Source organism: Ricinus communis, chromosome 2 (assembly GCF_019578655.1).
Source record: "Ricinus communis isolate WT05 ecotype wild-type chromosome 2, ASM1957865v1, whole genome shotgun sequence".
Taxonomy (NCBI): domain Eukaryota; kingdom Viridiplantae; phylum Streptophyta; class Magnoliopsida; order Malpighiales; family Euphorbiaceae; genus Ricinus; species Ricinus communis.
In genome coordinates this window covers 13,600,485-13,627,273 of record NC_063257.1, presented here as the reverse complement: position 1 = coordinate 13,627,273, position 26,789 = coordinate 13,600,485, and the positions used below count along the sequence as shown (strand labels likewise).

At 32.4% G+C, this 26,789-nt stretch overlaps 1 pseudogene; it reads right to left on the bottom strand.

The window, feature by feature from the left end:
• Window positions 1-106: 106 nt before the first annotated feature.
• On the bottom strand, window positions 107-26,770 carry LOC8279163 (annotated as a pseudogene).
• Window positions 26,771-26,789: the final 19 nt, after the last annotated feature.

Sequence of the window (26,789 nt, the reverse complement as noted above, 5' to 3'; positions counted from 1 at the left end):
CTTCTCCAGGCCAAGCTGTCACATGCCCACCAGCTTCTGCCTATTCATCCTCGAAACACACATCTGCTAGACGGATCATGCTCTGATGTAACGAGCCGGAACCACATCACATGAGATATTGTCCACTTTGGCCCCCACTAGCCTCACGATTTTCTCTCTTTGGCGGGTTCCAGAACTTCCCAAGAGGACCCCCATCCTGGAATTTCTCAGAACTAAGCACGTTTAACTTTAGAGTTCCTACAACTCCACAGTTAAACAACTAAAAGGCACCTCATGTGATTAGTTCCAACTCTTTACATATATGTTATCAACCATTCCCTGCCTCATTTGGATATTCAATTCGATTCATTCATGTACCCCCGTACCTCAGAGTGCTGCCATCCTAGAAGTCTGCTAAAAGCTGCTCCTTGTCCAGGCATCCTATTTTTGCCCTAGCGTCCACTTACCGCCCTTTTCAGACCACTTCTCTAAGCCAGACTGCCACAGATCGGCTCTAGACAAAGCCTATTCAGCTATATGCTAAGCTGATCAGCTTTGTGTAGAGCCGATTCAGCTCTATACTAAGTCGATCAGCTTTAAAGAGTGAAGAGTTTAATTTTTTTTTATAATTTAATTCCTAAACTTGCAAAAACTGTCGTTTTACCTCTCAATGGGTGTGTATTGTGTTTTTAAGCTTGTTTTTGCATTTTTCAAAGTGATGTTGTATCGATCTGATTTGTCAAAAAATTTACAGCACACACAAGTGGTCAGATGAGTTACCAAGCTTCGTGCAAGCTAGGATCGGCGACACCAAGTTTCATCGGTTTTTTGCTACATTGCCATCTGATAGAGAAGTGGATGGACACCATCCACATGTTTTATACACCAATTGATGAGCTAAATTTGTCTTTGTTATCTTTTGCTACCATCATCGGGATTGACTTTACAATTACGCCCGTACCTTTTAACTATGCCATCCACGACTAGCGCTTTAAATTCTGGGAGCATTACATTACTGACTTGCTTGGGTTCTTACCAGCGTGTAAGAACACGTTGTGCTTGGCCTACCAAACCATTCCCCTCTATTACAGGGACTTCGTGCCTCGGAGTGCTTAAGAGGTAGATCAGATGGCTTGAGCATTCCTTCTGTACCTCTTTCAGACTACATTATTTAGTGACTTAGGGAACTCACTTTGATTCTGACACGTGATGCATGTAAGTTCTATCCGCTGTAATTTCTCCATTTCTACTTTCTTATATTTTCATGTTAGCTACTGACTCTTAATTTTCAAGTTTGGGCCTTGGAGATTAGCCTTTTGGTATAGATACCTTTATTCCAATATAAACAATTAGATATCTCTTTGATATAGATTCTTTACAGTAATTTCTGCGGTACAGAAAATAGTGTAAAGAATGGACAAGGAATGAAAATACCCCTACCATTCTTGATATATGAATAGGAGAAAAATCCCCCGATCAAACCCTTACCTTGGGTCTAATTATGTGGAGCATATGGTCTATTATCTCAGTAAGAAGTTGATGCCCTATTTCTAATCTTATAGCGTGCAGGCAATTTCAAAAATAGACCAACTAAAGTATCTATTAGAAGCTGTGTCTCTTACAGGGAAACTAGCTAGATGGTTACTGCTCCTAACAAAATTTGACATTGAGTAGGTCACCAAAAAGGTAGTCAAGTATAGAGTTATAGCGGAATTCTAGGGCTTATAATGCAATCAAGGGAGATGACCATTGGGATCTAGAATTTCCTGATGAAAATCTACAGGCAATTAAGATTCAAGAGCGGAATTTGCAAGCTTCCGCTTCAGAAAGTAAACTAAGTGTAGAGTAACACTTGTTGCAGCTAGATTCTTATCAAACTTTTCTTTATTTTTCTGTCATAAATTAGTGGTACATATACAAGTGTATAGATATTTAAGCAAAAAAATAATATAGGATGCATGATATGCATGTTATATATGATATACAATGCATTTCTAAAAATCATCCTTCAGTTTAGATAGAAGCATTCTAGTGCCCATCAAAATCAACATTTTGGGAATTCAATCATCTACTCTTTGGCACATGGCATGGGGCCTAATGGTCAATGTCATAATTGATCCATATCAAAGATTTGAAAGTCATATTGACGATAAGAAGTTCAAATCTAGAGATAACTCAAGCATGGAAGGACTAAAAAATTTTGCTTGAAGGCTGTATTGATATTTTTGCGATGATAGTTGGCTTTGCCATAATCTCATGTAGATGGCAACCAAATCTATTTTCTTTTCTTAATTTTATGCTTTAACTTTTGTCTAAGCTGCCTGATAAGCATAGTTTTACACATATTTGCTTGCATATTATTGCGTATGTTCTTAGCAATTATTGTGCTTTTATTCCCAGATCACCCGTGTTTTGTGTTCTTTTGCATTTCAGGAACATTTATAGGACCATCATCGGTGTTTAAGCAATTATATATCAATACGTGTAGAAACGGACGAGAATTCATCAAGATCGGACAAGAGCCCGCAATGCATACATTGAGCACAGCTTGGACTCTAGCCGTGCTCAACCATTGGCTTTGATTCTTAAAATTGGCACTTTGGGCACGGTTTCCGTAGCCACCACGGCCTTCAGCACGGCCCGTGGTGGATAATACGGGGAGAAACACGGCCCGTGGTAGCCAACACGGGGAGAAACACGACCGTGGTGAAACCCTACTTGGTGAGATCCACAGTTCCAGCACGGCCTGGACTTCGGTCGTGCTGACCAGCATGGCCTTGAACACGGCCGTGCTGAGTTAAATATATAAGAAAAATAAATTGTTCTTAGAAGAGGGGAGAGGGAAAGAAGTGACATTGAGCCCTAGTGGCTGGTTCGGTTTCTGCACAATACTGAGTGCGAGAGAGAGTTGCAGTGAGTAAGAATCCCGGAATCGTAAGATTCCGAGTGCAAAACAGTAGTGGAGCAATTCAAGAGGCAGTTTGGGAGATTAATCAAAGTGTAGATCCATATTTGGAGCTGTTCATCCAATTCGAGAGAAAAGGGTGTACATGTTTTATTTTCATTATTCTTTCATTGTAATTGATTTCCTAGATTGTTTTAAACATGAACATATTTAGCTAGACTGATTTAATCCATTGGGATTTCTTTACTATGTTGGCTTGATATTATATTGTTGGATTGTTTGAGTTGGTTTTGTATTCTTCTTGTTTTCAGTATTAATAAGATTATGCATTATTCATGAGACGTTGTGAATTGTGATGTTTAGATTGCTTTATGAGATTGAGAAATCCGTTTGGCAATTGGAATTTTGAATAACAAGAACTGGTTAATAATCACTTAGAGATAAGGATAATTAACTAGCCGGATTAAGAATTAATAAAGCTTAATAGAGGCGGATTAAAGTTTAATGCTAATTTAAGAATCAATCGTTAGGAAGAGATTCCAACTTTAGGTTATTAGGTTTAAGAATTCGGTTATCTCGAGAGAGAAACTGATTAAGAATTCACGGGTAGCATAATTAGACTCACCGATCTTTCATCTTTTGTTTGATTGCCAACTAGTTTAGATTCCCTTTGGGTTTGTCTTCTTGTCTTGATTATTTCACTTATCAATTACTCCTGCATCTCCCTTAGGACTTAGCTTGTAGTTAATAGTTAGTTTAGAATTAATTCATCATCCATTTTAGGTTAATATAACAAAGAACAAAGGAGTAACTCTGGGCTTTCGCTTTCCCGAGGAATACGACCTTGATACTCGCCATTAGTGCTAGACTGCATCGATAGGTACACTGCCTTAGATTGTAGCTAACACGAGTAGCACCCATCAAGTTTTTGGCGCCGTTGCCGGGGAATTGTTTGAAAACTAGAGTGAAATTTGCTATTTGTTAATTTAGCCATTTTTTTTCTTTCTTATTATTTTATAATTTTTATTTTTATTTGTTTATTTATTTTATTTTATTTGTACATATTTATTTAGCTTAAGTTTATGATTCAGATAGTGAATGATAAGGAGGTTCAATGCTAAACTCAAAATCTTTGTATGATGCATTGGAAAAAGAGAATAGGAACCAAGAGAGTGCTAAAAATTGGGATGCCTGTGCATCTTTAAATGCTCGGGTGGAATCGTTTTGCAGGGCTACCGATCAACTCTCTTCTCCTATCCTTTCATCTCAAGTCTTTTGTGAATTTTGTTGTGGTTTACATGTGTGTAATGATTGTCCATTGTATAGTGATGTTGCTCATTGTTCTTATAACGTGAATGTGAATTATACGGAAGTTGGCCAAATGACTCGTATGGAAGCACCTACAATCAAGAGTGGAGCACTCATTCACCTTTTGGATGGAGCTTAGATGGCCAAGAACCACTAGGAATTCAGCAACTACATCAAAAATGACCCTAATCTGCACCTTCAACTCAAGATGAAGAGTTAGTGTCGGAGAGCCGATGATGAGGTTCATAACAAGTCTTGAGGAAAGATTCCAACAAACAGAGAGGATACTTGAAGATCAACAAGCCTCGATTAACAACATAGAGCATCAAGTAGGCTTAATCTTCAAGTTACTAGCGGAAGAGCAATTGAGAACTCCATCAAACGCTACTGAATCCGAGGAACATTTAAGCGCCATCACTTTGCGTTCAGGTGAGAATTTTTCTGGTTTATCTATTATGTTTGACGATGATGCTTATATGCAGGACGACTCTTTGAACATGGAGATAGAACCAGAAAAGGAAGAGGCAAACATGATCCCTCTGAAAGACTACCAACTGGAATGTACAGTTGATGATGCTGAGTTGCAGTTAGAGGAATTGTTGGTAGATTTTCCACAAGTCCCTTCGATGATGGAAGATGAGCACGAGTTGTCCAATGAAGAAGTCTTGGAGGAGCTCGAGTTTCTCCTAGCAAGTGAACCAAGCCAAGGACTGAAGAAAACCATCGACACTCCTGAAGAGATTACCCAACCATTTGCCTTTCACCATGAGTCCAGCTAAGAAGACTCATCACATGAAAAAGAAGCGCTTTTGGGAGGCACCCCAAACTTTATCTTTAATCTTTAATATTTTAACCTTTTGTTTTGAAACATTTTATTAGTTTTAGTTTTCATATTTTCAATTTTAATTTTATTTCTTTATTTTATTATTTTCAGATTCTACCGAGGAGGCACTGAATTTCCACAACATCAGCCTCGATGGATGATCGGGGCAGTCCCCTAGATCTTTTTATTTTTCTGCATTTATTTACTTTATTTTTCATACATGTCATGCACTTGGATTGTATTGCCTTTATTCTCTGAGTTGAGCATTCCATGCGGGGTATCCATAACATTTTACACTGAGGACAGTGTGTTCTTCAAGTGTGGGGTGCTTATGGATAAACCTTAATCTCTCATATGGATTTTTAATATATCTGAAATTGCTATGGCTAGGTGTTGTATATTTTTAGGGGATGTTAGGACACTGTGTTTTTATGCACTTGAGTATGCTATTTTTGAGCTGATTGATGACTTGATTTATAGAATTGTAGTTACTTTTCTTTGTTGTTCATTGTCCTTAGAAAACAATTTATGGTGTTTTACACATCAACCCTGCCGGGTTAAACCGGTGTTATTTAATTATTTTTTCGAATTGTCGAATTGTAACTTAGAATGTTGATAATATCATATGCATGTGTTTCTTAAGTAATGATTCAATGAATGATGTTGCGAACCAACTGCACCTAATACCACACCTGAAAGTGAGATTTTGAGCCAGTTGAGCATTCATTATACTTATGCTCTTTATATTTCTTGTTTGAGTGTGCATTGTACTTAACTTTGCTTCTAGAACTTGCTTTGTAATGCGTGTTGAAGTTACATGAATATTGTGAATACCATGAGATGATTTGGGCGATTTAGGATTCACCACATTTGACCAAAAGCCTATCACCTTATGTTTCCATTAGTTAGCCAGTTTTTGAGCCTTAACCTTTTCTTCATAATCTACACCTATACACTTCAAATATACCATTCTTTACATTTATCTTTCCTTTACCCTTATGCTGGAATTTCTTTATGTGATATGTTCAACTTTATGTGGGATTAAAATGCTAGTTGCTATGTTGGTAAATTCACTAAATCTTTTTGATATTTTAAATGCTCCCTTTGATCCAATTTGTATTTGATATTCTTTATGTTTATTCGAGTTGTATGCAGCGGTCGCTAATCAGCTGCTAGTTCATTTCTTTTGAAAAAAAAAAGGAAGAAGAAGAAGAAAAGAATATATATAATAAACAAATCTCTTTAATTATTTATCTTTTTATTGGATTTAGAGCATTTGCGAGCGTTATTCTATGAAGTAGGGATTTTAGTGAATGATTCTTTTTGTGATCTTAGGCATTTAATCCTTTGAGCATATACTATTGTTTATCGCACGAATTCCAACATTTTCATACTTCTATCCAAATCTCCGTACCTTTGCCCTAGCCCCATTACAACCTTGGTAAAGACCCTTTGATTCTGGTATTTACTTATTCACGATGCTTGAAGATATGATTTATGAGCAAGCTTATGGTGAGCGGGTCTTGTGCATTTGCTTCGAGGGATTTGTTATTCACCTAATATACACTTTGAGCAACTTGAGTGATCCCTGTGAGGCATTGGTTCATGATGTTTGTGTTGAGTTGTCATTTAAGTTACTCATGCATTAATATTATTTCCATTCTTTGTTAATGATTTGTAATTTGATTTATGATTGAGTATCCTTTGAGATGTGTTGAATACTCTCTGCTGTGGACTAGGGGCATAAACTGAAAGGAATTGCTAACTGTAGTTTTATGTGGTGAGTTGTTAATTGCTTGAGGACAAGCAATAGCTTAAGTGTGGGGTAATTTGATAAGCATAGTTTTACACATATTTGCTTGCATATTATTGCGTATGTTCTTAGCAATTATTGTGCTTTTATTCCCATATCACCCGTGTTTTATGTTCTTTTGCATTTCAGGAACATTTATAGGACCATCATCGGTGTTTAAGCAATTATAGATCAATATGTGTGGAAACAGATGAGAATTCATCAAGATCGGACAAGAGCCCGCAATGCATACATTGAGCACGGCCTGGACTCTGGCCGTGCTCAACCATTGGCTTTGATTCTTGAAATTGGCACTTTGGGCACGGTTTTCGTAGCCACCATGGCCTTCAGCACGGCCCGTGGTGGATAACACGGGGAGAAACACGACCGTGGTGAAACCCTACTTGGTGAGATCCATTCCCTGAGTTAAATATATAAGAAAAATGAATTTTTCTTAGAAGAGGGGAAAGGGAAAGAAGTGACATTGAGCCCTAGTGGCTGGTTCGGTTTCTGCATAATACTGAGTGCGAGAGAGAGTTGCAGTGAGTAAGAATCACAGAATCGTAAGATTCCGAGTGCAAAACAGTAGTGGAGCAATTCAAGAGGCAGTTTGGGAGATTAATCAAAGTGTAGATCCATATTTGGAGCTGTTCATCCAATTCGAGAGAAAAGGGTGTACATGTTTTATTTTCATTATTCTTTCATTGTAATTGATTTCCTAGATTGTTTTAAACATGAACATGTTTAGCTAGACTGATTTAATCCATCGGGATTTCTTTACTATGTTGGCTTGATATTCTATTGTTGGATTGTTTGAGTTGGTTTTGTATTCTTCTTGTTTTCAGTATTAATAAGATTATGCATTATTCATGAGACGTTGTGAATTGTGATGTTTAGATTGCTTTATGAGATTGAGAAATCCGTTTGGCAATTGGAATTTTGAATAACAAGAACTGGTTAATAATCACTTAGAGATAAGGATAATTAACTAGTCGGATTAAGAATTAACAAAGCTTAATAGAGGCAGATTAAAGTTTAATGCTAATTTAAGAATCAATCGTTAGGAAGAGATTCCAACTTTAGGTTATTAGGTTTAGGAATTCGGTTATCTCGAGAGAGAAACCGAATTCGGTTAAGAATTCGTCCACGGGTAGCATAATTAGACTCACCGATCCTTCATCTTTTGTTTAATTGCCAACTAGTTTAAATTCCCTTTGGGTTTGTCTTCTTGTCTTGATTATTTCACTTATCAATTACTCCTGCATCTCCCTTAGGACTTAGCTTGTAGTTAATAGTTAGTTTAGAATTAATTCATCATCCATTTTAGGTTAATATAACAAAGAACAAAGGAGTAACTCTGGGCTTTCGCTTTCCCGAGGAATACGACCTTGATACTCGCCATTAGTGCTAGACTGCATCGATAGGTACACTGCCTTAGATTGTAGCTAACACGAGTAGCACCCATCAAGTTTTTGGCGCCGTTGCCGGGGAATTGTTTGAAAACTAGAGTGAAATTTGCTATTTTCTTTTCTTAATTTTATGCTTTAACTTTTGTCTAAGCTGCCCTTTCGGATTTTCAATTTATCAGACTCTATCTTTGCCTAAGCCGTCCTTTTGGATTTTCAACTTAGCATTTTCTTTTTTTACTTTTATGCCGTAACTTTTGCCTAAGCCGCTCTTTCAGGTTTTTGACTTAGCAAGCTTTTCTTTTTATTTTTGTTTTTTGAAGATTCGATTGCTTGAGAAGTGTGAACTGAAGCACTCACAATCCCTTTTGTCAAGCTTACAGATCATTCTACTAATTTTCAGGACTTCCTTCGAGACAAGATTGAAAGACTCTACCTCTAGTGTTTAATTGATCATGATATCAAGATTGATGGAGACTTAAGTGTCATAACTTCTTAAGTTTTCCTGTGAGAAACACAAGAAAAAAATTTGAAACAAAAAATTATCCTGCTTCTATTTAGATCTCATAGATTCTGCTTCTCATTTTATTTTTCTTTCTGGTAGCGTGCAAGCAATGAAAATTGATGTGCAAATTTGACAATAATTCTAATCAATTTTTTTGTTCATTTAATAAGTGCACAAATAGATATATTTTCTATTTCACATAATACTACTCTTGTTATCAACTAGTCCATTCATATTTTCTAGTCGAATATTTTTCTTTCAGCTTTTATTTCCTTAACCTGATTAGCCTGTACATGACTTATTTATATAATCAGCCAGACTTATCTTTCTTTTTCTTCTTTTTTTCTCAATGATAGTATCTAAAACGGTACATATTGACTTGTGAAATCATTGCCCCCGAGATTTGAACTCCTTTCAGCATCTTAGGCTTGATCTTTTCTTTCTTTGAAATCGAAGTTTCCAGCTTGATCTATAATTCCTTTTGGACTCAGATGTAATCGGTCTTGCATATTTCAGGTTTAAAGCGCCAATCTTTAATCATTTCTATCTTTGGAGGTCATTGTTGTTCTTAAGGTTATAATGTGATGAGGGATGAACTCAGCCTTCTTACCTTGCTCCTAGTCTTGTGAATAGTTTTTCTACCTTGAATTCAATCATTTTATATCAAATATTATTCCTTTTTTTCTCATTCTCTCAATTTTTTTCTCTCTTCAAGAGTTACACTATGTGTGACAGAAATGTACCTAGGATTATCATTTTTGCCTAGATTAAATGAACCAATTTGAATAGAATTAATGTCAAATATGCTGGCATAATGCACAGTTTCATTAAGATAAACAATATATAAGTGTCAGCACCCATTTTCCGGATCCAAATATCGAGAGAATTACAAAAAACTCGATGATAAAAGTTATAGCCTTTCTTAAGTCTTGGAAGATTAAGGACAGGTGAATCCAAGTAAGGGTTGAGATTAATTGGACTTCAAATTACTTTTCTAGAATCAATTTGGACCCAATTGACAGAAAGAATTAAGTTTGAGGGGTGAAATGATAGTTTTTACAAGTTTAGAGACTAAATTATTAAAAATCTTAGAACTTTTTGCTTCGTAGAGCCAATCAGCTATGCATACAGCCGAATCGGCTCTACGCAATGTTGATTGGCTATTTTTAAAGTTCGACACTGTTTTATGCATTTTTTTTCCTGAAATGCCAAAAATGGTAAAAAGGAGGTTTCTAGAAGGGTTTGTGATAATTATTAGAATTTTTAAATATATTTAGTGATAATTATTTGAATTTAAAATATTTTATTTTATTGAATGTTAATCTGATAAAAGAAAAGATAATCAATTGATTTTTTAATTAAAATAATTGTATAGTTATCTTTTCCACTAGGGTTCCTAACCCTACTGCTATAAATAGAATAATATGGCCTAGGTCTATGGTTGGCTACCTCATTAATTACTAGAGCAACACTCATTGAACTAAACACATCAATTATTAGAGCTTCAGTCATTAAGTAGAGACTATGAACCTTGGAGAATTCATATACGTTTAAGAATAGCAGAAGGAGTTTAAGTAACAAAAAGGGAAAGTCACTAAGTAAGAACTAGAGATTTTGAAACTTTATTTTTGAATGACAGAAGATTTCTCAAACAAGCAGTACTGAATTCTCAACCAATATTCGATTCCACCACCTCATCATCTCTAGAGACTCAAAGTTTAGCATTCAACGGTGACAACCTAAGGGTTCCCCAAATCCAACATCATCAGCATCCCCATCTTTACAAACTGAATCCTTTTATTTAATGTTTTAGAAACATGTTTAGGATTGTTTTCTTTAGTTATTTTGTATGATCCATATGATTTACATGATTAGATTAGGTTTTTTCTTGAATTAACATGTTTTGATTTTATAAGATTTTGAATATATGATAATATGATCTATGTTGGGAATTCAATTTGATAATATACCATATGCTAGATTTGGAATCTAATGATTAGAAAGATTATGATTATATGATTTTTTCACTTTTATGAATGATTATGTAGTTATATGAGAATCCTAGGGCGGTATGTTTCAAATTTAAAATTTGCCATGTAAGATGCTTTGGCCTTCTATCAGTTTTATTTTCTTTATTTTTATGTTATTATTTTCCATATGTTCTAGTTTGTTTAATTTGTTTTGCATAATTTTATTTCATTATTTTGTGTTTCTAATTGTTTTTTAACCTTCTATGCATGTAACATTAGTTCCAGAGCGTGAAAGTTTTAAGAAAAGTCACAGAATCAGCCAAATATAGCCCTAGAGCTGTCCGGCTCTGTGCATAGCTGATTCGGCTTTACATTGAGTTGTTCGGTCCATCATCCTTTTATGCTTAAATTTGAATTTTCTGTGTATTTGGACCAGTTTTGAGTATTGTAACTTAGTTTTAGATGTTTTTCTAGTTGTAGGAGGGTTGTAATAGCTAGATTTAATTTCTTGTGCTCTGTTTTTTTCTATGTTTGATGGATGCCAAATATCTGCTATATGATTACCTAATTAAAACTGGACATATAGACTTTAGATTAAAATTGGACTCAATATGAAAATTGTAGCTCATTAGGTTAATCAGAGGATAATTGGACTAAATCTAAAATTAATGTAGACCTAGTGGTCATTGCCATATTTTAGTTATTATAATTGGAGCATAATTAGGTTTAAGATCACATAAGTGCGCCTTTGCATAATAAGTAGTCCATATAGGCTTAAAGATTTCGAACTAAAGCATAACTTATAAATTGGGCTAGATTAGGAAGGTCTTGTATGTAATTAATTAGTAAAATAGTTTAATTAAAATTGAGTTGAGCTTAATAAATTAGACCTAGGACCTCAAATGTTGTAGTGCTTGATGTATAGGAATATAATGTTGCATCTATAGGGAATAGCCCGTTAAATAATAAAATTAAAGACAAAGATACACAAATAAGGAAATTGGCTTCCGGATCCATCTTTAGATTTATGGCATAAGCTTCCTTATGGAATCGAGAAACGTCACTCATTAGTAAAAGTGTCCCGGTGAATTACCCGGTTGGTGACTCCCATCTTCGTGATAGTCTTTATGACTAGTTAGTATGTTCCCGATTAGGTTGAAAAGCTTTGCAGTGCTGTAGTCACTAGAGACACCTAGGTGCACGCCCAAAACCACCGCCCACAACAAGTAAAACCAAAGAATATATCATCGATCCTAGAAACAAAATCATGTTATTATTTTAAAACATATCAATAGTTGAATCATGTGATGCTTCATCATCTTCAGATGTTGATCTTTAATCTCTCTACCTTGATAGTTTTCTATGTTCCATCTGGCTTTAGCATCCTCAATTTCCTGTATTTGTAAACCATCATCATACGAGGCTGTAAAGGTCTTGGGGTTAATCATTTATAGCTTTTCCATCCAATATGGGAGAATATTTCGAATTACCATTCGAACTAGATCCTTTTTAGAAGGCTTGTTCTTTATTAACCCTACTTTATTTCCACATCTAGTCAAGAAGTCAGAAAAAGACTCATTGGGCTTTTGCTTCGTCAATTTTGAATCCCTTATAGATGAGCATTATAGTTATATTATTGCATAAAAGCATCATAAATCTTTTTATGATCAGACGTGATAGGTCTTTCCAACCCCATGGTACCATTTCACAGCTAGCTTTTCTAATGAGAGTACAAACAGCTTGATGATTTGAGTCTTAGCCAAATGAGTAGTATTCATGATAGTAGCATATTGGTACAAGTACACCTTTGGATCTCCAACCCCATGAAATTTTGCATTTCAAGCATGTGAAATATGGGAGGTAACTCGTCTTCTCTAATCAACATCAATTTATTGAAATCAAAGATTGAATCTAAACCTTGATCTTTCAGTATTTCTTGCATCTTATTGAGCCTTTTAGTTAGATTGTCCATAATCTCGACTTCTATTAACAACCTTTACTGTAAGATTAGACTCTTCCTTAATTTGTTATAGCATGTAGTCATCTAGATTCTAGAGGTGCTCACCATGTGCTTCTTTATCACAAGTTGTTATTGCAATAGTTGTAGGGGCGGTAGCAGTCTTCTAGATAGTCTGTTTCTCAAAAATCTCAATCAAAGCTTATTGGAGTTCCTCTCGAATCATAATCTTTAGGTCAACCATGATTGTAGTATTGATAGCATCAGTTTTTTGCTTGTGGGCTATCTTTGTTTCAAGTTTTGAAATGTCATTTCTTGGGCTCTTGTCTTGATTGCTAGTGAGATAGACTATCTTGATATCCATTCTTGTCTTATCCAAAACTAAGGATGATAATCTAAAATGGCTTTAAAATAAGGAGTTAGAGTGATGGAGGAGATGCATGGTATGCATGATGCACATGAAATGCACAAGTTAGCAAACACAAAGTATAATACAACTATCCTTCCAACCTTATTACTCCCATGTACGATTCAAGATAAGTCTTTCTGTCTTAGAATTTTGGGCATGGACTTACTATCAACAAGGAATAATAAGTACCAACGCACATATGCCAATAACTCTCAAAGCAATTTAAATCAGATAAAGGGATATTTTATAATATAAAAATAAAGCCCACATAATTTTGGGCTTAAGGCCTGACATCATATGTTTTAGGCCAAGGCCTCCTATGATGTGAGTTACACTCTTATAAAGGAAAATATCTCAGATAGCAAGCAATTTGGTACTTAAGGAAGATTTATACTGTCATTACCATAGGTTGAGTCTTAGGTAAGGATAAAAGGCTCCCATAAGCAAAAAGCATCCTTCCTTTGCTCGTCTCCCCACTCAAGGGTCGATGAAACAAAGGAAACTTGCTCATTACTTATGAGTGATAGTTGGCCAGTGTTGTAATTCGAAGGTTGTGGGACCAAAAAACTACTAACTTACATCGTCGGGGCTTATAGGGACCAAAGCACACAATTTGTGAAAATGGTGTAGTGATAAAAAAAATAAACCATTAAATAATAAAATTAAAAATAAAGATACACTGGAATCAACTTCTCTTATTCCTACTGGAGTCGCCACTGTGGGTGGTAGTTTCGGGCCTGCAACCAAGTGACTCTAGCGACTACAATATTACAAGACTTTTCAATCTAATTGGGAATACGCTAACTAGTCACAGAGACTAGCGTGGTGAATGGGGGAGTCACCACCCAGATAATTCTCTGGGATACTTTTACTAATTGAGTGATATTCTAGATTCCATAAAGAAGTTTCGCCACATACAAAGATGGATCCAAAAGCAAACTTCCTTATTTGTATATCTCTATTTTCAATTTTATTGTCTAACGAGCTATTTCCTACAATACAACATAATAACTCTGCACATCAAGCACTACAAAAGCATGTGAGGTCCACCTAATTGTAGCTCATTTTATTAAGTCTGGTCCAATCCTCTTTGATTGATTAATCTAATTAACTACTTAATTACATGCAAAGAGCCCTACCCAATTTAGTCTGATTTTATTATTAAGTCCAAGTTTTCCGGCCTTTAATTATATAAACGCTACATCTTTCATATGCCAAAAATTTGTTTTAATTCCTAGTCAAGATGGATCAAATTGTTATTAAACATGAAAAAATTCATCTAAGTCTAATTTATTTTATTCAATTTTACTTTTACCATCTTTTTCTAATTAGCCTAGTAATTTTCTTGGAATAATTATTGTTGTCCTATGTCTATATGTATTAATTTTAATTTAAAATGAATAAAACAACTAATTATAAGAATAAGTTAACTCATAAAAGAAACATACACCCACCTAATTAAAAATAATAAATTAATTAAAGAAATAAAATAAAAAACATACACCTTTAGTCTAATCTATTCTAAAAATATTTTTGATTTACTTTATTTTTATTTATTTTTATTTACCAACCCTTTTAATTACCTAATAATTTCAAGAAAAAGAAAATATTTAACTTAATCTAAATGTGTTGATTTTAACTAATTTAGGAAGTATTTTAACCTATTCTAATAATTCTTCACCTAACAAAATTAAAATAACAAAGAAGAAAAAACAAAACTAAAACAAAGGCAAAGGAAAAAAGAAACAAAAGGACATAAGAAAGAAGAATTGGCCAACCACGCCCTTGTTCCAATTTTGAAATCAAAGTCGAAATGCCTCTGATATTGTGCGTCAATTTTCTATTGCGGTTCAGCATTCCTATAGTATCGATCGGCATTATTTCATTATACAGATAATTTGGATTCAATCAATCCCGTTAGTCTCCACCAGATGCATATATCAAAATATAAATCTGTAATAAAATGAATATGATACAAAATTAAAAATCTATTAAATTATAAAAAATATAAAAACAACAATTAATAGAAAAGAAAATAGAAGGCAATAACATTGAAAATAAAGGAAAATAATGGAAAGAATCAATAATCCATAGGTAATCAAAATGCATTTTAACAGCTAGAAAAAAAAAAAACATTAATTCTTAGAAGCAACATGAACAAATAATACACATGAAACAATCAACTAGAATAAGACAACAGTAGTAAAATTAAGAATAAATAAATAAATAAAAGATAACAAAAAATATAAGATGACATGAATATTTGTAAACTCTCAGGTGTTCATTGTAGTGTAGATCCACAAATTTCATGAGGAAAATTTAGTTTAGAGACAGGACTTCAATTTTCTAAAGTGTTTGGATTAAAAAATACTTTGTATTTTCTTTCTCTTGCTCCCCCACTACGTAGGGACTTTCTTCTTTTATTTATAGAGAAAGGAAATATTAGGATTTTGAGATGATAAATATTGAAAAACAATTAAAGATAATTAAAACTCAATTTTAAGTGATAAATACTAATAAATTGATTAAAATTAATCCAAAATTATCCCTAATTAATTAAAGATAAATATGTAATTATCTTCAAAAATTATAATTTTGACCCAAATTTTAAATATTTCTAAGATTTGACTCAGATTTTGACAATTTGCAAGATTTTGGCCCAATTAAAAAGGTTTGACTAATTTTTAAAGATTTTTGGCCTTATTAAAAAGGGTTTGACCAAATATCAAAATTTGACCGAGTCAATCAAAACTAATTCAGCAATTGACTTTCACTTTTCAAACTTTTGTGAGATTCAGGAAATATAATAAATTTTTATCATTGAATTTTCCATAACTCTTTTGATATCTAAATCTGGAAAATGGGCGTTGACATTTGCCTTTTCAGAGTTTCTACTAATAACGTATTTATGCTAATGGCATGATCTTGTACTTATTATAATCATTGCAATTGATATTATTTTTGCATTTATTCCAATTCAATAAAACATTGCTTATAAGTAATGCATGCCAGTATGAGTAAAACTTGCTATCCTTTTACAATAGATTACACAATACAAAAGAAAACAAAAATAAATGGAACAATAAATTCGATAGCAAGTGTGAGCATCCCTTTTCCGGATATAGATATCGAAGGAAAAAACAGAAAATCCTATTATGAGAGTTACTGCTTTCTCGGGTCTTCAAAGGTGAAGGACAGCCGAATTTGAGGTTAAACCAATTAGAATTATGTTCTTGAAATCAATTTGGACCTAATTGTTAGAAAATATTAAGTTTAAGGGTCAAAACGGAGATTTTTACAAATTCAGGGACCTAATTATAAGTTTTTCATAAACTTTTTCTATGTAGAGCCAATTGTAGATAGAGTTAATTTGGCTATACATAGAGCCGATCGGCTGTATGTACAGCTGAATCAGCTGTATATAGAGCCAATTAGCTCTACATAGTGCCAATTGAGATTTTGACACTCCGATATCATATTTTAGGACAATTTCACATCCAGATACATATTCTAGAAGCTTTTCTTGATGATAATCATTGTTTAATCGATAATTATTTAAATTTTAAAAATAAAATAAGATATTATCGATATTTCTAAAATTTATCACTTCCTAAAGGAAACTCTAGCTTTATAAATAGTACAAGGTGTTTAAGGTTTCAAGGAGGAAGCAAGAATTAATTTTTGATCGAGAGCAATATTAAGAGCAAAGAAACACTTAGAATGAAAGAAAAGAGAAAAAAATCAAAAGAGAACATAAGAAATTGCACTATCGATCATAATCAGAATTCAAAGACTCAAGCCACTAAAGAAAGAAGGATTTTAGAAAACTAGCCACTTAAGAAAGAACACTTTTTAAAAACTCTTTTTTCAAATGACAGAAGATCTTTCCAAGTCAGATAATGATGTAAACCTTCTATGGAAGAGAAGATTACATGCCAAGATCAATACTTATAAGGTTTGCCAAAAGTTATTTGCGGAACTATCACCCTTATTCATAAAGAAATAAGATCAATAGCTATAATGAGATGAACTTAATTAATCCTAGAAACTAACAAGTTAATAGAATTAAATTAAGGTAGAAGTGAAATCAAAACCTAAACAATAAGCTTTAATCTCAAGAACACTCAAAGAAACTCTTTAAGCAAAAACAAGGTTTTCTATTCAATCAAAGATTTTTATATATTTTTGTTGAATTACATACCTCTATTTATAGAGTTTTAAAACAAAATAATCCTAATCCTAGAATGACTAGGATATACGGCCAAGATTTCTAAATCAACAAGGAAATAAATAACTCCTTAAAGAGAGGGAATAAGATATGGTCAAGATTCATAAATAAATAAGAAAATAAATAACTCCTAAATAGATGTCATCAGGACTCCTTGCTGGATTAGGATCTTTAATGGAATTAGGATTCTTTGTTGAAGTAGGATTCCTTGTGCTACATGGGTTCTCATCATCAGGACTCCTTGCTGGATTAGGATCTTTAGTGGAATTTGGATTCTTTGTTGAAGTAGGATTCCTTGTGCTACATGAGTTCTCATCATTCCCCCTTTCTTTGAAAAGATTCATCCTCTAATATTGTGAAAGAAGCAAACATATAATCTCAAAGAATAATACTAACTCATTAGCAACCTGCAGATCTTTCACAAAAGTTGTTAGAGAAACTTTAGAACAAATAATACTTTCAATGCCAATAAAATCAACATGTTCAATTAGCTCAATGGCATCAATTAAAACATTTTCATCCTTCACCAGCTAAACTTTTGCTTCATCTTCAATAATGACCTCTTCATTTTGGATTTCGCTCAAAAGTTTATCTTTATCACCATCTTCATTCATTATGCCTTTTGTATCTTCGTTGACTTCAGTAGAGCAATTTACCTTTTCTATATTATCAATATTAGTTTCCAAAAATGGCTTAGACTCAGCTTTATCTTCAAGATGCTCCAATCCCTTTAAATCTTCAAAACTATTTTTAAGGTTACTCCTTAAAGATTTTATATCCTTTGAAAGTTCATCAATGCAATCTTGACGTGATTGTCTTTTTATCTTCTTTGACTAGGTTTAGGATTATAAAAATTTTGCAAACACTTTTCATAATAATCATCATTTTTTTCGTCCCCACAATCATAAGATTGATAAAGAAGATCTCGACGTCCTCTAGCAAACTCCTCTTGACAAAACATCTCTTATACACAATCTCACGTGTTTAACACTCAAAGTAATGACATTTACCCTCATATTTCACTCAATTAGGCTTTTACCCTGTAATGAGCTCACCACTTGCCTTGTACCACTCAATCTTTACTCTTTGGCACTTATAGAGGCTAAAATAATCAAATACCTAACAACCAAAGTTGTAACGACTCAATAACTAACAAATCAGATTTAGAACATACAAGAACACAAACTAGGTAAACGAAACTAGACTTAATGGCCAATATTAACTCTAAACATAATAAAACACATAAGAATAAGAATAAATGACAAACTAATTTTGATAAACAAATTAAACGAAAAGGACAGATTTGATTTACATAGAATAAAGAATGTATTTAACACTTAAGAAGCAAAAGGAATGAATGAATTGGACTCTAAGAATAGCAAAGAAGACGAATTGAATAAAATAAAATACTCTAGACAAGAAAATGAATTACAAAGAAGAAGAAACTAATGGATTGATATTTTTTTTTATAACAAAACAAGAACAAAACACATAGAGCTTAATTTGATTGAAACGTCTCGAAGACTTTGATCAAGCAAACTAAAAGAAACAAAATAACAAAATAAAGATATCACAGACCAATTTATCTAGTACATCCCGAAGACTTTAACCAAACAAATTGACGAAGAGAATAAGATGAAGAGAAATCTGAAAATAAAAGAGTATGTAAGTAGAAGAACAACGAAGATAACAAATACGATACATAACCAAACCTTGTAAGCTAGCTCTGATACCAAATAATGTAAACCTTCTATAGAAGAGAAGATTAAACGCCAAGATCAATACTTATAAGGTTTGCCAAAAGTTATTTGCGGAATTATCACCTTTATTTATAAAAAAATAAGATCAATAGCTATAATGAGATGAACTTAATTAATTCTAGAAACTAACAAGTTAATAGAATTAAATTAAGGTAGAAGTGAAACCAAAACCTAAACAATAAGCTTTAATCTCAAGAACACTCAAAGAAACTCTTTAAGCAAAAACAAGGTTTTCTATTTAATCAAAGATTTTTATATATTTTTGTTGAATTACATAGCTCTATTTATAGAGTTTTAAAATAAAATAATCCTAATCCTAGAATGACTAAGATATGCGGCCAAGATTCCTAAATCAACAAGGAAACAAATAACTCCTTAAAGAGAGGGAATAAGATATGGTCAAGATTCCTAAATAAACAAGGAAACAAATAACTCCTAAATAGATGTCATCAGGACTCCTTGCTGGATTAGGATCTTTAGTGGAATTAGGATTCCTTGTTGAAGTAGGATTCCTTGTGCTACATGGGTTCTCATCATCAGGACTCCTTGCTAGATTAGTGGAATTTGGATTCTTTGTTGAAGTAGGATTCCTTGTGCTACATGGGTTCTCATCATTGATGTAAACCTTCTATGGAAGAAAATATTACACGCCAAGATCAATACTTATAAGGTTTGCCAAAAGTTATTTACGGAACTATCACCCTTATTCATAAAGAAATAAGATCAATAGCTATAATGAGACGAACTTAATTAATCCTAGAAACTAACAAGTTAATAGAATTAAATTAAGGTAGAAGTGAAATCAAAACCTAAACAATAAGCTTTAATCTCAAGAACACTCAAAGAAACTCTTTAAGCAAAAATAAGGTTTTCTATTCAATCAAAGATTTTTATATATTTTTGTTGAATTACATAGCTCTATTTGTAGAGTTTTAAAATAAAATAATCCTAATCCTAGAATGACTAGGATATACGGCCAAGATTCCTAAATCAACAAGGAAACAAATAACTCCTTAAAGAGAGGGAATAAGATATGGTCAAGATTCATAAATAAACAAGGAAATAAATAACTCCTAAATAGATGTCATCAGGACTCCTTGCTGGATTAGGATCTTTAGTGGAATTAGGATTCTTTGTTGAAGTAGGATTCCTTATGCTACATAGGTTCTCATCATCAGGATTCCTTGTTGGATTAGGATCTTTAGTGGAATTTGGTTTCTTTGTTGAAGTAGGACTCCTTGTGCTACATGGGTTCTCATCAGATCCAGCTCTGTATTCCTACCTAGTTTTTGATTCAACTTCTTCCTCATCGCCCGAGACATGCAGATCCAACATACACGGTGATAATCTGAGGGTTTCTACCACCATATATCTACATCAATCATAAAAACTTGGTCCTTTTGTTCTTTTTTTATCTTTTTATTTGTTTTAGTATTATTTTCTCTTAGAAATATTATTAAGGTTTCTATCTTTGGTCAGTATGATTAGATTAGAATTTTAAAAATATGTATGTTAACTGGATTTTGAATCTGATAATAAGAATTATGATTTTTTTATTAGATATGATATTTTGCTGATTAGGGTTTTAAATTTACTTAAAAATATTATCATAAGATTAATATTTCTTTTTTGTCAATATAATTTGGTAATTAAGTCTAAGCTAAAATATGATTCTTTGTTTTAATAACGTACTGTCAGTTTATAGGATTTTAGGATTTTAGCAATCTAGGTTTTTTTAGCTCCTATACTTTTATTTTGTTAATATTTTAGCTACTTTGTCTTGTTTTGATTTTGTTTAAACATCTATGCATGTGAATATAGCCTATAGAGTGTGGGATTGGATTGACAAATGAGGAAGGATCGAAGGAAAACTAACTGGAATGCATCCGTGAACTCCAGAGCTGATCGACTGAGTATAGAGCCAATTAGCTCTATATTCAGCTGATTGGCTAACCCTCTTCATTGGCTAACCATGTTGGCCCACATATTTTTTGCTTTTTGGCAGTTTGTAATGTATTCTTGGCCCATGTTCAGTTTTAGGCCTTTCCGGTTTTGTATTCGTAATTATAGGCGGGTTGTAGTAGCTAGGGTTTCATTTTTTGCTTTATTTCCTTTATCATTATTTTGTTGCTTTTTGCATGTTAACCCGATACATTATTTCACGATTTATTAATTAAAGCAGGCTTCATAGACTTAGGGCTAAACTGATCCAATATGAATTTGGTAGTCTAATAGGCTATTCCATCTTAATCGGGCCTAAACCCTAAAATTCAATTAGACTAGTGGATTTTGATATGTTTGGTTAGAGTTTGAACTTAGTTAGGACTGAGATCACATTAAATGGGCATTCTCATAATAAGTAGTCCAATAGGCTTAAAGGTTGGAATCAAAAGAGCATAATAGGTAATTGGGCTAGAATAGGTAGACCTTATACATAATTGGTTAATAAAATTAGATTAACAACTTAAATATGGGTTGGGCTTAAATAAAATGGCTAGATTTAAGTGTATTGTATGATGTTTTAGCATGTCTGTGTATAAAAATACTTGCATTTATAAGGAATATTTTGTTAAATAATAAATTTAAAGACAAATACACACAAATAAGGAAGTTGGCTTCCGGATCCATCTCTGGACTCTGTGGCTTAAGCTTCCTTATAGAATCTAAGAAAATTCAGTCATTAGCAAAAGTTTCCTGGTGATTACTTTGGTGGCAACTCCCATCTCTGCGCTAGTCTCAGTGATTAGTTAGCATGTTCCTGTTTAGATTGAAAAGTCTTACAGTGCTGTAGTCGCTAAAAATACTTGAGTGCGCGCTCGAAATCATCGCTCACAGCAAGTTTATTCACTCTTTTTGTAAAAAAGAGTCAGTATGATAATGTCACAATGTTACTAGAACATGAAAATACAATCTGCAACATTAGGCAAGTGTTGAAATAATATACTTATAAGTTTAAGGAATAAATGAAATGATAGAGAAAATTAGCAATTTTTCACCAAGTAAATATGACAAAGCATTCATGTTATCTAATAATCTAAAAGTGTATATGATTTGAAGCCAGTAGCACAATTATTGAAATAATATTCCCATGTCCTAATGAACTTCTCATCAAATCTCATACCAAGAATTTTTCTAAGAGTTAAAAAAATACAACGTGAAAATGAAGAACATACAGTCAAAACCATAAAATCAAAAGGTTCTATAATTTAACACAATCTAAAATGTTGCATAATAGATCCATGCTCTGCCAATATTTACAATATAATCTACGGATAGCATTGCACTTACCGCTTGTTTTTCAAGAAAATTTTCCTCCAGCATCTCAAGGTAAGGTAATAATTACTTCCTATGTTTTCAACATGCTTCACTCGGTAATAATATAACTTTTTTTACAATAATGATAGAGAAAAATAAGGTCAAGGGCCTAATAGCCTAAACAATTCAAACCTTTACAAAAAATTTCTGTTTTGGTCAATTCTTTAAAAATTGTTTATTTAGCCACGATTTAGCCAATTGAATGCAATTTTGGCTCAATTGAGTTGTTTGTCAAAATTAAGTAACATGAACAGTGACATGAATTCTTGTTTCCTAAATTGTATTCAGGTTACCATCCATGCTGCTTAATTTTGACCAGCAACTCAATTTGGTCGAAATCGCATACAATTGGCCAAATTATAGCTAAATTTACACTTTTTAAAGAACTGACCAAAATAGCAAACTTTCGCAAATGTTTAAATTTTTTGAGCTATTAGGCCTAAATCAACCAATAACATTAATTTTCAAATTAATTGCTTATATCATAGTCTTGACGCAGCTCTCATGGTTGATATTATCATACATAATAAAGGCAAGCATCCACCATGTAATATATATTCTAGCATAAAACCTATGCTTTTCCTAAACTCATAATTCCATTTATCTAAAACTGATATGAACTAAAAAAGTAATAACAAACAGTTAGTGAAAAGATACAATTCAAACAAACATAATATTCACTTAGGCCATATATTTTTTTTATCTTTCCATTTGATCATTACCTATAAAACAAAGAGACCATCATCTGCTAATCCGATTTACAGCAACTAAAGAATTCCTCCATATATTCATGGCCAATATGTTCTATCATTTCACTGAAAAATGATAACTAATTCATATCTATTTGGCATAATGTTCATTAGATATAATTGGAATAAAAATCATAGAACTTGCCAAGTAATGATTCTGTCGTATTTATAAGATTTAGGCAATTCACAGTAGTCATAGAGGAGAAACTTAATGTTATCCTGATAAATATTTTATTTAAGAGTATAGCTAAATAATTAAAATATTTAAACTTGTTACCTCACACATATACACACAACGGTTAAATAGTGTGAAAGATTTGGGAACATAGAATTTGAATGCAAGTTTTAAAGAGAAAAAGAAAAGAAAATATTATATTATATAATTCCTTACACAAATATTCCTTGCCAATTGTACTTGGAGGCCAGCTTGTTTCACTTTTATTCTGCAAATCTTAATTGTTCTTAAGATAGAGTGATGCCAATGTATTTATATCTAGTTTGTTTAACAACTTCAATAGCAAAGCCTCCCTAACTGCAACCAATTTTAAGAACTTCATGTTTCTTATCAATTCTTGTTTGATTTGATTCAATTAAAATATAAAACGCATAAATAATATGAAATATTTTATTTAAAATTATACAAAATAGTTACTGAATGGACTTACTTTTTTTTAATTAGAAGTGAGATTTTTTACAGTTGTGCTACTTTTAAATCTTTGTGTTTTATCTATAAAGTAGGCTCAAATACAAATAAAAGATAACAAATTAAAAATTAACAATGAAATAGCCTAAATAATGGGTTTCTCAAAATTTATAAAATAAAAATCATCAAAAGTTGAGTGTTTGACCTTAAATATTGCATAGGAGTATTGCATTGTTTCATCTATGAATAGTGAAAAAAATTCACTAGTCTTGAAACACAAATAAGAAAAAAATAGGATGCAAGCTTTCTAATGTGACTTGCATTCATTTTTCTGTCAGACTAATGTATCATGATTCATATCATATTGTAATAATAATAGATATCTCTCCGAGCTTGTACAAGAGTATTTTGTCTTAAAATATGTTGAAAGAAATAAAATATTGACAGAACACAAGATGTGAGTAAAAATGGTCTCTATCGACCTCTATAACGAATAGAATTCAAACATTTAGCAAAAAGATCGAAGCAATTGATAGTAAAATCAGATTTTATAATCATTCAAAGCATATATCTTTTCTCACACAATTTTGAGACAGGATTTCTTTCATCTGTATTGGCAATAAATATCTATAATTGAAATTAGCAATTAAAAAATTTACAGAATATTATCATACTTTATCTTTATTAGTAAAAGAAAAATATGTATCTAATACTTGTTAGACCGATTATCTCACCATGAAAAGATTTTTAGGAGACCTTCATCTTTGTTGATGAAAGAAAAATCTCTATCTATATATGCATCTGCCAGACCTATTTCTACCCTTGTCTTTGTAAGTGTTATTCAAAACTTTCTACATTAGGAATATTTCTTAAGCTTCAAGATTTTTATTTATAAATTTAAACATAGAAAAATAACTCTTGCAAAAGAAAACAAAAGGATATACCTTATAGTAAAACTGAAAACTATGAACTTTCATAATAGTTCTTAGAGAGCAACTTCTACCAGCCCCTTCAAAAGTAGAAATAGTTCATTCCTCTTCTAATAATCTATGATGCCATCATGTATTTCCACAGTGCTCGTTTTTCCAATTATGAAGCATGGCTAAGTGATCCTACTCACATTGGACCTAGTGCCCAAGTGGTTTGGCCAATAGTGGGCCAAGAAATATTGAATAAAGAATATTAATAAATCTTCTCACATTAAATCCTAACACTTACCAAATGTATGATAGTTTTAGTCTTGGACAAGCATATAGATCTTATGATTATGAAAGAATACCCGAATTATGTGGTTTTGTTTATACATATCACAACTCACAAAGAAGCAACTATTAAATCAAATAAGAATTTGTTGAATGAACTTACACTGAAGAATTTGTGGAAATTAAGCGTCTAAGGTATCTAGTAATGAAATGTCGCGCTACAAATTCTAATAAAGAAGGTAGCATGTCTTTCAGATTGCTTTGAATGACAACACAATCTCTAAGCAAACAATGTGTAGCAACCATGCCAAACTGCCAAGAATATATTGTAAGGTGTAGAACGTCAATTTTGATCCATGAAAAGAAAACCCCAAAAGCAACATACACTATTTGATTTTGTTTTTAAAGAAACTAATCATTTTTATTAAATAAAATATTTAATCATTCCTATAATGGTTTTAGAACATTTCAACTCAGTGAACACTTAAAACAATTAACTATGCCTTTTGTCTATCTGCATAATATCCAAAACCTGAAAGAAATGTAATATGTAGTGTTTAGGTAATCAAAATTTGAAATATACGAAAATTTAAAAGAAATTAAACCATTCCATCAAATTTACAAATAAAGGGCTTACCTTGTTATGGTCCACAAAACCAAATACCCTTGCTGCCTTGAATATTGTCAAGCTCAAAAAAAGCTTTTGATGTAGCTATTGATGGAATTAGATGGCCAATTGGCCACTTAAGCAAGGTATTACATGGTTCCTAGTTTAGATTTATTGTAAGAAAGAGAGATAAACTTATTTCACCAATATTCAGCAAGAATTTAGAGATTGAAATATTTAAATTAGTGTAAGTGCAAAATTTTAAGTACTAGTGTAAGTGCAAAATTTTAAATATTATTCATAAATACAATTTAATTTAAAATTTGACTTTATCTTACAAATGTATATTTTAGTCAAACCTAAAGCACATTCAACCAATAAGACAGGCATACTTTAGTATAAATACTGTCTAAGAAATCCCATGCACACCAAGCCGCTGGATTCTGTGACATAAATAATTTGTCATGATGAAAGACAATATCACTACCAATAGAAAGTGAAACAATGATTATAATTCCAAGTAAGAAATATTTGCCTACAATTATACTTATAAAATCATTTAAAAGAAGGAAGAAACGCATGAATACTGCCAATACCTATACTTATAATGGAAAGATCAAAGTATTCTCCTTTCATCAAATTTCACTTACTTTCTTAATAATTTTAGAGCATCTGATGCATCAATAACTATTATGCACCCATTATATATTTCTTGTGACCCATATAAGCATGATACAAGTGATAACTCTATTTTATAAGTATAAAATTATAGTTTTATTATGTGTTTATTAGACAATATGCTTATAGAGTTTTAATATGATTTAGTTACTTAATTGTTATTTATATATTTTCAAGGTATTTTGGCAATGTCGAGAAAATATGAAGCATTTCTTAATATAAGTCGACTCTTGGATCGATTTAAGAGAGTGTGAAATGTTAGAGGAGTGACTTGAGTTATAAAAATTGAAGTTTTAAGTTAAATTAGTTCACCAACCGGTTCAGAGAAAGCAATTGGGCTAGAACCGATCGAAGGACCGGTTGAACCTTGAAAAAAAAAGATAAATTTTTATTGTGAACCGGTTCTACAACCGGTTCAGGTGCTTAAAAAGGATTAGGACTGGTTGGAGAACTGGTTCATATCGAGAATAGGAGTTTATGTAGAAAATAACGAATTTCAGCATTAGCCGCATTAGCTTTAGTGAGGTTTTTCATGATCGTAAAGGTCTAGTAC